The sequence below is a fragment of the Furipterus horrens genome, unplaced genomic scaffold (assembly GCF_987537825.1).
Source record: "Furipterus horrens unplaced genomic scaffold, mFurHor1.1.pri manual_scaffold_4, whole genome shotgun sequence".
NCBI classification, from domain to species: domain Eukaryota; kingdom Metazoa; phylum Chordata; class Mammalia; order Chiroptera; family Furipteridae; genus Furipterus; species Furipterus horrens.
Genome location: NW_028327174.1, coordinates 80,348,986 through 80,361,731, shown reverse-complemented (window position 1 = coordinate 80,361,731; position 12,746 = coordinate 80,348,986). Strand labels below are relative to the sequence as shown.

Below are 12,746 nucleotides of genomic sequence, written 5' to 3'. Positions count from 1 at the left end.
AGATCTTCCTGTGTATGGGCTTTAAATCCAAGTGAGAATGACAATAACTAGTTTTGTTCTACAAAACACTGTAAATATATATATATATATATATATTTTTTTAAGGATTACGTCAAAATATTTGGTTAACAGAGAATATTTATTTCTATCCTAATCTAGAAAGGCAATCACAATTTTTGTTCCACAAAACACTGTAAAATATATGTATATGTTTTTTAAAGATTACACCAAAATATTTGGTTACCTGAGAATTTATTCTTATTCTATTCTAGTGGGAGGTCCTAAAAGCATAGTAGTAGCTGATATAGGGCAAAACAAGAGGAACTTGTTCTTCATTGAACTTATAATCAATCAGTGAAGAGATGATGGAAGTGAGGAAAAGACAATAAAAATTATTATAGCATTTGGTGGCTAAATATGTGATATAGAGAATACATGTTAGAAAATACGAGAAGGGAAAAGATCAGTAATGTGACCTAAATTGAACTTTGGAGACTAAATAAAATTTGATGGTTGTCTTCTAGAGGATAGATGAGGAACTGACCAGTGATTTCATCTGGTTCTGGAGGATGTTACTGAGTACTGAAAATATGGAAAGAAATTCAGTGACATCTGAGCATGGATCCTGTATCAGCCCCTTTGTTGTTTCATGTAAGCAGGTGAAGTAAGCGGCAGCAATACTGCTCTCAATCCACTTGTTTTTGTATCCTCTTTGAGGAGCTCTGAACTTCAGAACAGAGCGATAATGATCAAAATTCTGTTCTATCTACCTGCTTTCCACCCAGAGTTCACACAGAACTATGTATGTCATTATGCTATTTTGATGCAGTCACAGAAATTGGGGGTATGCACGAATACCTCCCTATTCAAAATGTGCTACACTGACCAGCTGCATTGGCATCATTTGGGAGTTTGTCAAAAATACATATCTCAGCCCCTCTCAGCACCTGCTGAATTAGGATATGTATTTTAATCTGATTTGCAGCTATATGAACATCAAAGTTTGTGTTGTATAAGATTACTAGATAATGCAGATTGTTGGTAGTGAGAAATGGGGTTTTGCTGTGGCAACAGTTTCAGATTTCCATATTCCTAATTGATAAATAATCATCAAAATAATTGCATCTGTTTTAATCTACCTGAAATTAGAGAATACTATCTTCTGACCTACTAGAAGAACATAGCAATATTAATTTTAAGTGATATTCTCTCTCATACTCACCTTCAGTGTTGTCATCAATCATCAGCATTGTCATCATATTCTAATCCCAGAGTTTAATAGTGGATTACATTTCTCTTTATTTCAGTACTTTTGGAGCACACAGGTTTTGCTTTGACAATTGACCAGTTTACATCTGTTATTACCTCTAAACATGCCCAAATATAAATTTTTTTGTTTATTATTTCCTTTATGTTATTATCACTCTTCATTGTTTTCCATACTTACTGTAACTCATTTTGAGTATATGTTAGGTATTATTGAGGACCTGAAACACTCAATGCACTGGTAGAATTAAGAAGTACCTCTAGATTGGATTAATTGTGTGCAGAGGTGATGAGTTTATCTGATTTGTTGACATTAGTTTCAGTCTTTGCTACATCGCAGATAATTGAGATTCTCTCCTTTGCTGGTCTTGGTTTTATCACCCTTGCTATTTCCATCATTCTTCTACAGCCTTATTTTAGCCATTCTCATTCTCTTACCTTGCCCATGCCTGTTTTCAGTTTAAAATTATTATTTTATAATATATCATTTAACTTCGAAGTTCACCATAGATAAATAATTAGCTCTCCCAAAGTGTGATTTTACTTGGTGAAATATCCTTGTTGTCTAGATAAGTGCTATTTTATGAATATTAAATGTAAATCAAGGACATATTAATGCTAATGAATTCATGGACCAGGAGATTTATTAACAGGAAAAAGGGAGTAAGCTCAGCTATGTGATGTACACAAATAAAAAGACAGAGTCCAAGGTTAGGGGCAAAATCTAAATATGAAAGAAAAACCTCATATTAATTAACTAAAACTGAAATAATTACATTTTAATAAGAAAACTGAAAAATAACCATGGGGATACTAAGCAAGTCTATAAACCTACAAATGAGTCTTCTTAAGAAAGATATATTCTTATAGCCTATTTTTCTCATAGCATGAAAAGTGGCACAATGAACTAGAACAAAATCCAATGTTTCTTATCTTGTATTACTATAACATGACAGGATTTTAAGCAGAGGATAGTGAGATTTCTATAGCCCATAACAATGTGTTTTTATTCTCACACACTATTCTTTCCTTAAATTTGCTTCAGGCAAATAGCTTTCTTTCAGTTGCTTGAAGAAGGCATGCTCCCTATGACTATTTGACCTTTGCATATACTTTATTATTTTGCTCTGCAAAGACCGCTTAACCATTTTCACTTCATAATTCCTGCTCAGGCTTCAGATTTCAGCATAACCATCATTCAGAGAAGCTAGTCAGGCTTCTTCTCTTACTGAGCCTTGCCTCATTGAGTTTCCTGCCTCATATTGCTTTGTGGGAACTAAACAAGTAATACTTTTTAAGCACTGACAGACTAAAACATAGAAAATGCTAACTAAATTTTAATGATTTAAATTTTTTTTAATTTATTGATTGATTTTAGAGAGAGAGAGAGAGACAGAGAGAGAGACCGAGAGAGAGAGAAACATCAATTTGTTGTTCCACTTATTCACTTACTTATGCATTCATTAGTTGATCCTTGTGTCCTGACCAGGGATTGAACCTATAGCCTTGATGTATCAGGATAAAGCTCTAACCAACTGAGCTACCTGGCCAGGGCTTAAAATTTTATGATTTTAAACATTGCTTATCTTATGTGGATTAAGCAGCAGTTTGCTGTGTTTTAATAAATGCCTAAATGTGATATCACAGCTCTTACTAAAATAAGACTGCCCTCCCAAGGCAATAATTCAAATTAATTCCAAACTTCTTAGCATAGTATTGTTAAATATTTTCCACTTTCTTAGATCAGGCAGATCTAGGCATTTATTGCCTCTCGCTTCTCAATAGATTTTTTTTTTTTTACTATTTCTGAGACTCTGGACCTTTCAATATTTCTCTAATCTATGTCCTTTCTACTTTTTAGTTTGTTGATTTATTCTCCTTCTCCTTCTCCTTCTCCTCTTCCACTTGTGCTTCCCTATCCTGCCCCTCCTCTCTCTCTCTCTTCTTCTTACTTTTTCTTCTTCTTCACCTTCATATGTTGTAACAAGAATGAAAGAGAGTATTCCCAGTAGCTTCTGGTTTAGGAATACATTTTTTGGTTTGGTATGAATTGTATACAAAAATAGATTATCTATTACACAGAAATACTGATGTCATAACTTTGTTATACAATAGCATTAAACATTTTCCTTGGTTATTTCAACATTATATTTTACTGTTTTTCTTCTTTTGTTCTTTAGAACATAGATTACACTTACCTTGGAAAATGTTTATATTATTAGAAACAATATTGTTTAAAGTTTTTTCAAACTATATTATAGTCACAAATGGGACAATATTTTTAATTTTACAAATTAAAATGTCTTATTGAGAGATAATTAGACTGGCTTTTTTAAAGACAATTATAAAACCTGATATTTTAAAAGCAAAATTCTAGGTTTAGATGAATTGGTTTATAGTCTCGATCAGACAGATTATTCAGTTATCACAATGAACAATAATCCTTTTTAATTTATTTATGTCTTATTGTTATTCTATTACAGTTATCCCAATTTTTTCACCTTTGCCCTCCTCTGCCTAGCACACCCCCACTCCCACAGTCCATCCCAACCCTGTTGCCCATGTCCATGGGTCATTCATACATGTTCCTTGACTAGTCCCTTCCCCTTCTTTCCACCATTCTCCCTCTGTTCATTGTCAGTCTGTTCCATAATAATCCATTTTTAAATTTGAAGAAATTGGCTTCACCTTTTCCCCAACCATGCACCTGAGGTTTGTTAATTAATTAGATAAATGCAGTCTTTTCTGGCTTGATAACTAAATTAGCAGTGATAACTTTTGTAGATATGCTGTATGCTTGAATGTGAGCTGTACCTAATACTGTGCCATTCATTGTATTTTACCGCATCATTAGCAACATTTTTCACATCACCAGAGTCAACACTTCTTCTTGTTCTGAGTGGCTTGTTGTCCCATTTTTAATCTCATTTCTATATCTAGATTTAAAAAGGAACTTTTGGATAAGTTTTCTAATGGTGACACATACTTGAATTAGCCATTTATTTTAGATTCTTCCCTAAGTGAATGCAGACTCTATTGCAAAGTTAATGTCCACTCTCCTGAGTTGGAGTTTAAACCTTTTATGATGATTTGAAAATGAATGCTTAACAATGCTTTCTGTAGTTTCTACAAAAAGAGTTCAGCCAGAATTTTCCCATGATGGAGAGCAGGGAAATGCCATCATAGTCACTGTCATCAGCTTCTCAGCTTTTTATGTGATAAAATACATATCTCAACATTGCTCCCAATCTGTCACACAACTCAGTGTATTATGTGAATCAGATCTTGCTTTGATATTCCAACTTTCATCTCAGCTTCTCGCATATGTGGAACAAGATTTTGCTACTGCAATATTGTATGTAAGTACAGAAAACTGTCACTACCTTTGGTGTTTAGAAGTGTTAAAACACTAAGTGTTCGATTTCCCGCTAGGAAGTTCATACACATGGAAGGAGCTGATCTATGTCCCACAGTTGCACAAAGCCATAAACGTTGAGTTGAGACAAGTGTTTATTATTTTGATATATAAATGTCCTATGACTTTTTCTGAAGAAATCACATACTCAAATATTCATGATCCGTTCTTGCAGCCAAATACCCTTTAGAACAGGTTGTACCATTTCAGCACTTATTCTATTAACACAATCTTTGTTTTCTCAGTGGAAAAGATGTCAGTGCACCTATAAATTCCAGCTTACCTTGTTTCAGTAAAACATTTTGGAAAGTTTTTATTGTGCTTTTAAATTTTAACTTTTTCATGGGAACAGGAATGAAACCCAGGAGTAAGAACACTGAAGAACCAAATAACAGGAGAGAGAAGTAATAAAATTAACTTGAACAGGACATCCATTTAAGCAAAAATAAAGGTGATTAGGCTGCTTTATGTGAAGAAACAAGGCTTGCAATAATTCTTGTTTTCACCTAAGTCGCCTAGCACATATTTAAACACATAAGAAATAAGAAAAGAGAGGGTCTTTAAAATTCTGATATAATGTCAATTTCTAATTATCAATAATACAATTATTTTCTCTTCATGAGTAGATTTATGAACTGTATTATATCACAGATGAAATAGAAAATACTACACAATAATGTTAGTAGTCTCTCTTCACCTCTTAAACACATATCCATGTACAAAAACAAATGATCTTCCCACCTAGGAAAAGAAAAGCTTATTCTGTCTTTTCTTAAATTGCTTTTTTTTTTTTTTAAATAATTTGATCAATCAATTCATTTCTGGAATGTTAAATTTAAAATAGTGCAATCCTCTTTTGTCAAGTAGCCTTCTTCAGAAATTCTTTTAAAAATCCATTAAATCCTTCTTTTTCCACTAAAGTTGGGACTGCTTTATTTTACCTGGTATACTTCTACCTGCAGTAGATACTGTTAAACTGTCCATCCTCACCCTTTTTCTTTTAGTAGTGGACTCTACCTCCCTCACAGAGTTCCCACACTTCCTGGATTTGAATCAGGCCTATTTATTTCCTAGCCTCCCCTGCAGTCGGGTGTGTCTGTATAACTAAGTTCTTACCAAAGGAAATAAACAAGAAATGTGTACAACTTCTTGGTCATTTTCAAATTAAAGACAAGTTGTATGTAACTGACTTCACTTTTTCCTCTTGTTGAACTGACCCAAGAACCACAGCTACAGATGCAGCCTTTGATACAGAGAGGAAAGTTATTTTTTTGTGCAGAGCTGGGTCGCCCAGAAGCAGAGTCTCAGCCAGAGTCTGCCTGCCGACATTTAAATGAGAGAGGCATACACTTCTAGTTTATTTGTCCTACTGCATTTTTAGGTCTCTTTCTTATAGTAGCTTACTCTATATCCCAACTTATCTACACCAGAGTATAAGCTTAGTCAATGTAAACTGTACTTTGGGGGAATACATACTTATAATGCTGTTGAGAATAACAAGCAACAAACACTATACTCTTCTAAGAACACGGTGTGTATACGCTGAGCATTCGTATGAGATTTTCCATAGCATTCGATAGCCATTCCTCTGTGCTTTGCTCCATCGTTGTAAATCCATTAGCCTTCATATCGAAGGCCCTCAAAGTGTAGTATCCAAACCAGCATCATTAGCCCCACTTGAGAACTTGTTAAAAATTCAGCACAGATATATTGAATCAGAAATACCCAGTAGGACCCAGATATCTGCAGCTCAACAACCATTCCTCCAGGTGATTCTGGTACATGATGAAGCTTGAGAAAAAAAAAAAAGACTCTACATCAACAAGCTGGTAATGAAGTAAAATCAGTAGTCATTGGTATAAGAAATTTGTTGAAATTATATTGATTTAAAAACAGTGATCTCAATGTGTGTTTTAGAATATCCTAACTTAAGTTATTTTGATTTCTGACACTCAATACATCTTATCTAATTCTATAAGAATTATGATTTTTAAAATTATGAACTATCGTAGATGGTATAATGCTTCACTTTTCTTTCAGGATAAAATAGGCAAAACTACTTAAATACTATTATTATTGTCATTCACGCATGATGTCAAGATTTTCTGTTTTATATACAAACAGTACTTTTTAAATTCCTTTAACTTTACTACACTATGAAATACATTGTAAATTATATTTCCATACTTTCATATTTATGTAGTTTCCCTTGCATTGCTATATATTTAGAAATAATAGTTTATATTTGCTTAGTATTTTATTTACACATGTTTTTATAATTATTAACTAATTTGAGAGTCCTGTTAAATTAACCCTGTCTTCGTACAAAACCAAGCAAGAAGTTTAGAAAAATTATAAGATTTGCCTAAAATTACATACCTAGTAAGGGGACAAGCAGAATTAATATTAAGGACTTTTGAATCCAAATCTAAACATTTCACTTGCAAGGGATTAATAATAATATATAAGATATAAGTTCAGTCTCAAAAGTGATGCTGTCCCTGTAATTAGTGTTGCAAAGAAGCAAATTATTTGAAAGGAGAGAACAGCTGGAGCACTGCTCCATCTCTTGTTGAATCGTTCACAAACAAGCTGCAAACCAGTTGAATGGCCTTGGGTAATTAACTTCAGTAAACTTCTACCTCTGGAAAAGAAGAGGATTCTGGAAACAACACGGAGAGTGAGAGAGGACCAAATTCAGCAAATGTATTTATGTAACATTGCTAGGACCGCCTATTGGCATTTTCGGAGGGAGACATCAGTACTTACATTGCCTTTCCTTTGCATTGACTGACAACAAGATATGTCTGAATGTAACTCAGTTTCAAGCCAGAGGAGCTTGAGACCTTCACCCATTGTCCTTTATAAGATTATAAAGGGTCTTAATATGTGAGAGGGAGGGATTGTTATTTTTTATTATTAAAATAATTAATTAATCATTTATTTATTTAAAAAAAGAAGAATATATGAAAGGGTGAAGCGGGAAAGCTTGTATGTACGAACCATGGGCATGGATTTGGGGGGGATTGCTGGGGTGAGGGGTGCTGAGTGGAGGGTAGCAAAGGGGAAAAAATTGAAACTATTGTAACAATATAATCAATAAAATATACTTAAAAAATAAAAAATAAAAGTAACAGGAAAAAAAATGATTGAAATCAAGGTAAGAGCAAACTTGTCTCTTTTCCTGGTTAAATTAATATTAAGTAAAAACAAAATACATGAAACAGCAGAATACCAAATCATTATAAAAATTTAGGAAATTTTATGATATTTTAAAGGACTACCATGCTTCGTGCTGCATTTGATTTTGTCCTTGAAACTCCTGTTGCAAAATCCACTCTCTTCTGCTCCTGAGGAACAGGTAATGGGCACTGGGCCAGAGATGTATAATCTGACTTAAAGTATTTAAAAATTCTATAAAAATTATTTAAAATGTATTTCACTACAAATGTGAAACTATTGTTGTAAACATAATTGGAATCAATCTTCAAATGTACTCACCCATTCATAAATCAAAATTAAAATGCTGTCTTACTTGGGAGATAGGACTATGGTTATTTTCTATCAGTTTGCAAGTGTAATGTAGTACATCTGAGGGAGCATTTGTTCGTACCTATGACCTTCATACCCAATCTTCAGCTTAGCGGCAAGTAGTTCATCTGATTTTGTAGGTTACTCTTCTCTTGGCTCGTTCATATGTAGAATTGACTTTGTATGTTTCTATTTCATATAAATATGTTGTTACCAGTTGAGTCCCATAGTGACTCAGTTAAATCAAGTTTGCTACCTACTTGTGCCACCACTGTGAAAGTGCCCCCGAATGCATTTCTCTCATTCATTCACCTCCAATTTGGTTATTTCCTATTATCGCAGGGTTCACAAGATAATAGCCATTGATTGCAAGAGTAGCATTCCAACTGAAGATAAACCAGCCTGGTTTCATCATCTGCATATATAGGAGTGAAAGATGCTATTAAAATAGCTGGTGTTAACATTTTTATAAAGCCCTTTTACATTTGCCCAAATACCTTGAAAGTTTGTTTTTGATGGGAAGTTTGGATCCCTGCAGTGATGATTTGTAAAGAGATTGCTAAGTAATGTTAAAAGGCTCTTCTTTTTTGAAGTTAATAAGAAGATAGAAGAAAGGGAGATTGCAAAGATACAGTGAGGTGAAGCTATAGCCCATGGAAAGTACAGGCCAGTGAGAAATTCATTTTAATGGAGCCAAATGATCTATTAGAATCCAGAAATGTAATATCCAGTGTTAATTTAGCCATTCTGGTACAATGCAATCTCCTTTGTCTCAATTTTTAATGGAGAATGGCAAACAAATTCTTCGTCTGAATGACTTGACGAACATTAATGGAAAGGGTTTATATTTCAGTTATTCTCAATCATCTGTGTCTGGAAGAACATCATCAGCATCACCTGATAACTTGTTAGAAATACATATTATGAGTCTTAACCCAGATCCACTGAAGTGGAAACTCTGTAGGTAGAGTTTTTTGTTTTTTTTTTAAGGAGCCCTCCAAATGATATTGATGCAAGCTAACATGTGAGAATCTATTTAATATCTAGGTTTATGTGGAACACAGAAAGGGAACAGTTGTAGGGAACGAGATACTGTGGAGATTAAGAAATTAGCGTTAAATTGATTAGGATATACGTACATAAACAAAGTAAGAATTATCTGGTTCTTGAGAAAGACATGTCATATCCTGCTTTATGGTAGATAGTGTAAATTTGTATAACAAACTATTAGGTAAATTTTAAGAGGCTGACACTAACTTATACTTGGATTATACTTTTTAAATATAAAATTGCAGATAAGCAATGCTAATAAATCCATTCAGTATGCAGCATTGATGGGAAAACTTGAATAGCCCTAGAATATATTTTATCAATAAGATAAATATTCTCTGATTCTATTAGAATAAAAAATGATCAATTTATTTAGAAAAGGTTAAAAAAGATAAAAATGATTTTTCAAAAATATTTTATCAAGTGTGCAAAAGGGGTAAATATGTTTGTTTTTTCTGAGTACGTGTATGTTGATCAAAGAATTCTAAGTTCCTTGGCATGTAAACTACACTCACAGCTCACTCTGCTTTGGTTTCTTTACAGTAGTCCCAGGAATGTAAGACACTACAGAGAAAAACCTATGTGAAGAATTATTATTTTTTAAATGAAAAGCTTTACAAGTTTGTGTGTAATTCTAATATGGGGTCATGCTAATCTCCGTATTGTTTCAATTTTATTCTATGTGCTGCTGTAGCAAGCACATGTGGAATTATTTAAATATTTTACTTTTTTCCTCAAGCTTTACTGTTACCCACACCTAACCAGATGACAATTTTTAAATTAGGTCATCTTTACTAAATCTTTTCAAAACAATCAACTTAATTACCATAGAAGTAAATATTGTTTATCTCATATGAAACAGTTTGGGGAACACACACACAATAGTCTGCTGATTGCATTTAGTCACCTGGAGGCAGCAGACTTACTTGCATGAACAGGCTGGAGAGCCAATTCTGCAACATAGTCAAGGCACTGACGGTGCATCAGTATGTCTCACAGAGAACATGAAGGGGGTCAGCGGCTCTAGTGAGTCAGGAAAGTAGATTAAACGTGACTCTTCTTTACCAACATTTCCATGATTTCAAATATGGAGTGAATGTTATTACTTTCATATTTTGAGTATTTAGATCAGTGATTTTCAATTTTGTTCATCTCATGGCACACATAAGTTAATTACTAAACTTCTGTGGCACACACAAAAAATATTATTTTGCTGATCCAACAAAAAAATAGGTATAATTTTGATTCATTCACAAAAGAAAGATATTGTTGTGTTGGCTGTTGTCACTTTTTTAAAAATTTGAAAATCTAAAGGAAAAGAGGTCAGTGTCCCTGACTTTCGGCAGCCATCCGTCTCGAGAGACGATGGTGTAGCTTCTTAAGAGTCTATCTGCACCGCCGAGAATGGTTGTGCAGTCCAACTCGGGAGTGACACGGTATCTGTCTCCTCCCGTTTTGAATCGACATCTTGCGATGACGCTGGAGTGTCCTCTCCAGTGAAGCTGAAGCTACAGAGCCTGGGCAGGGTGATATGGAGGGTCTGCTGTTGCCCATGCAGCAGACCCCCCCTCTCTTCGCAGCTGAAGGGTCCAAGGGAAAGACGGAGTCAATACAGCTTGGCTTCAGGTGCGCCGCAGGAGTTGCCGGTGTTGACTACAACGTCAAACTGCCTTAGGGACTCCTGCTCCGGATTTTCTGTCGGGGTTTACTCCCTTAGCCTTTCCCCTGAAGAGGTATGCCGCAAGGCAGCGGAGGTTTTTTGGAGTCAGAGTTTTCCTTCTCTGATGTGCCCTGACTGGAAGATCGAACCAGCGACACTTAGCTCGCAGGCCGAAGCTCAATCCACTGAGCCAAACCAGCCAGGGTGAATATAACTGCTTAATGCATAGAAAAATATATACAGTTATCCTATCCACTTTATAGAGTTAGCAAAATCCCTGTCAAAACTTGGATGATAGCCAGAACACCAAACTCAGTCATGTAAAAATGCAATTTTCCTAAGTAAAATATTAGCAAATCAAATTCTATTGTACCAATAAGGCAGTCACATTTTAGGAAAAATGCATTCCAGAGGACAACTATGTATTTTGAAACTAATCCCCCACCCCACCCCCCCAAAAAAGTAAAAGCAGGGGTGCACAGTTGACAGCAGAAGTCCACAATCACTGCAGTGTCTTTTCCTTTGAAACTGCTTTTTCTTGTCTCACCATTATTTCTACTATTTCAAAAAGAACTCTTGCTCATAGTGGTAGTTTCTTTTGGATCTTTGTCCCATTTGATTTCATCCCAAAGTTACTGAGACTTGAATGTGCTTTTCAACACTAGATTTAACACTACCACTTAATGAATGCCTATAAGAGAATATGATAAATGTGAGTATGAAACTAGTCACAAAAATCACTCTCAGAGTGGTGCTTTACTAATGAAGGGTAATGGCCTGTTTGTTTACAAGCCAAAGCTGTACTTCTGTGTGGCAAAAGCATGAACAGTTTGCAAATGCACTGAGACAGCAATTCTTGTTCATTTTTTAGGCTGTAAGTATATGCATTCCTTCAAATTCTGAAATGAAAGTGAGTCTTTACTACTATTTGATCAACAATTTTAAATCTGTATAATTCAAGTCTACATAAGATGAAAGTAAACTGTAAATCTGTAAATCTGACTACATAGTCAATTATTGCATGTTTTAAAAATTCTTGCACCACACCTGTTGAAAATAGCTGATTTAGATGAATCAGATTTTTAAAAAATGTATTTTATTTAATTATAGTTACTTCTAAATTATAAATTTCTTTGAAATCATAATGAGTTGTTGCCTTACATAGGGAAAAGTGGTTGTTGGGGTAGATTGTAAACCTTTTGAGAGATCTGTGCTCTATATGAGGTGTGCTACTATTCAAAATGTGGTACAAGACTTGTCTCATCATCTTCTGACTAGAGAGGAAGCCTTGAGGGCAAGATCAATATATTATTTGTGCTTATTTCATAAGTACCTATCCCCAAAAGCAGCAATATAGGTGATGAATAACCAAGAAAGAAATTTAGTAATTGTATGATGTAATCTTTTTTCTTTATTACACTTATGTTATTTTAGCTCTTGGTTATGTTACTTTTTTTCCCTTCATACTAGCTTATCCTTAATGTAATATTTCTTCCTTTAAATTCAAATCACAAAATACCTTATTTTTTGCACTATAAGATGCACCTGACCATAAGACGCATCTCAGTTTAGAGGAGGAAAACAAGAAAAAAATTATTCTGAACCAAATGGTACACTAAAATATTTAATAAAATATAACAATAATATTTCAACCATGTAAAGTAAACAGCAGTCAACAGCGGTATTAAGAACCATCATCACTGCCATTAACAAATAAGGAGAGACTTTAAGGTTCAAGTACTCTTCTAGTTTTCTGGGAACCCCAAGAACTCGTTCCCGCTAGTGTCAGAACTGATGAAGCTCAGTTGTTCACAATCACTGATA

The 12,746-nt window shown here is 34.3% G+C and overlaps 1 non-coding gene across 1 annotated transcript; it reads right to left on the bottom strand.

The window, feature by feature from the left end:
• Window positions 1–9,860: 9,860 nt before the first annotated feature.
• Window positions 9,861–9,963, bottom strand: LOC150012280 (U6 spliceosomal RNA). Its single transcript, XR_016510942.1, has one exon. It is a non-coding gene; the product is annotated as a U6 spliceosomal RNA (small nuclear RNA).
• Window positions 9,964–12,746: the final 2,783 nt, after the last annotated feature.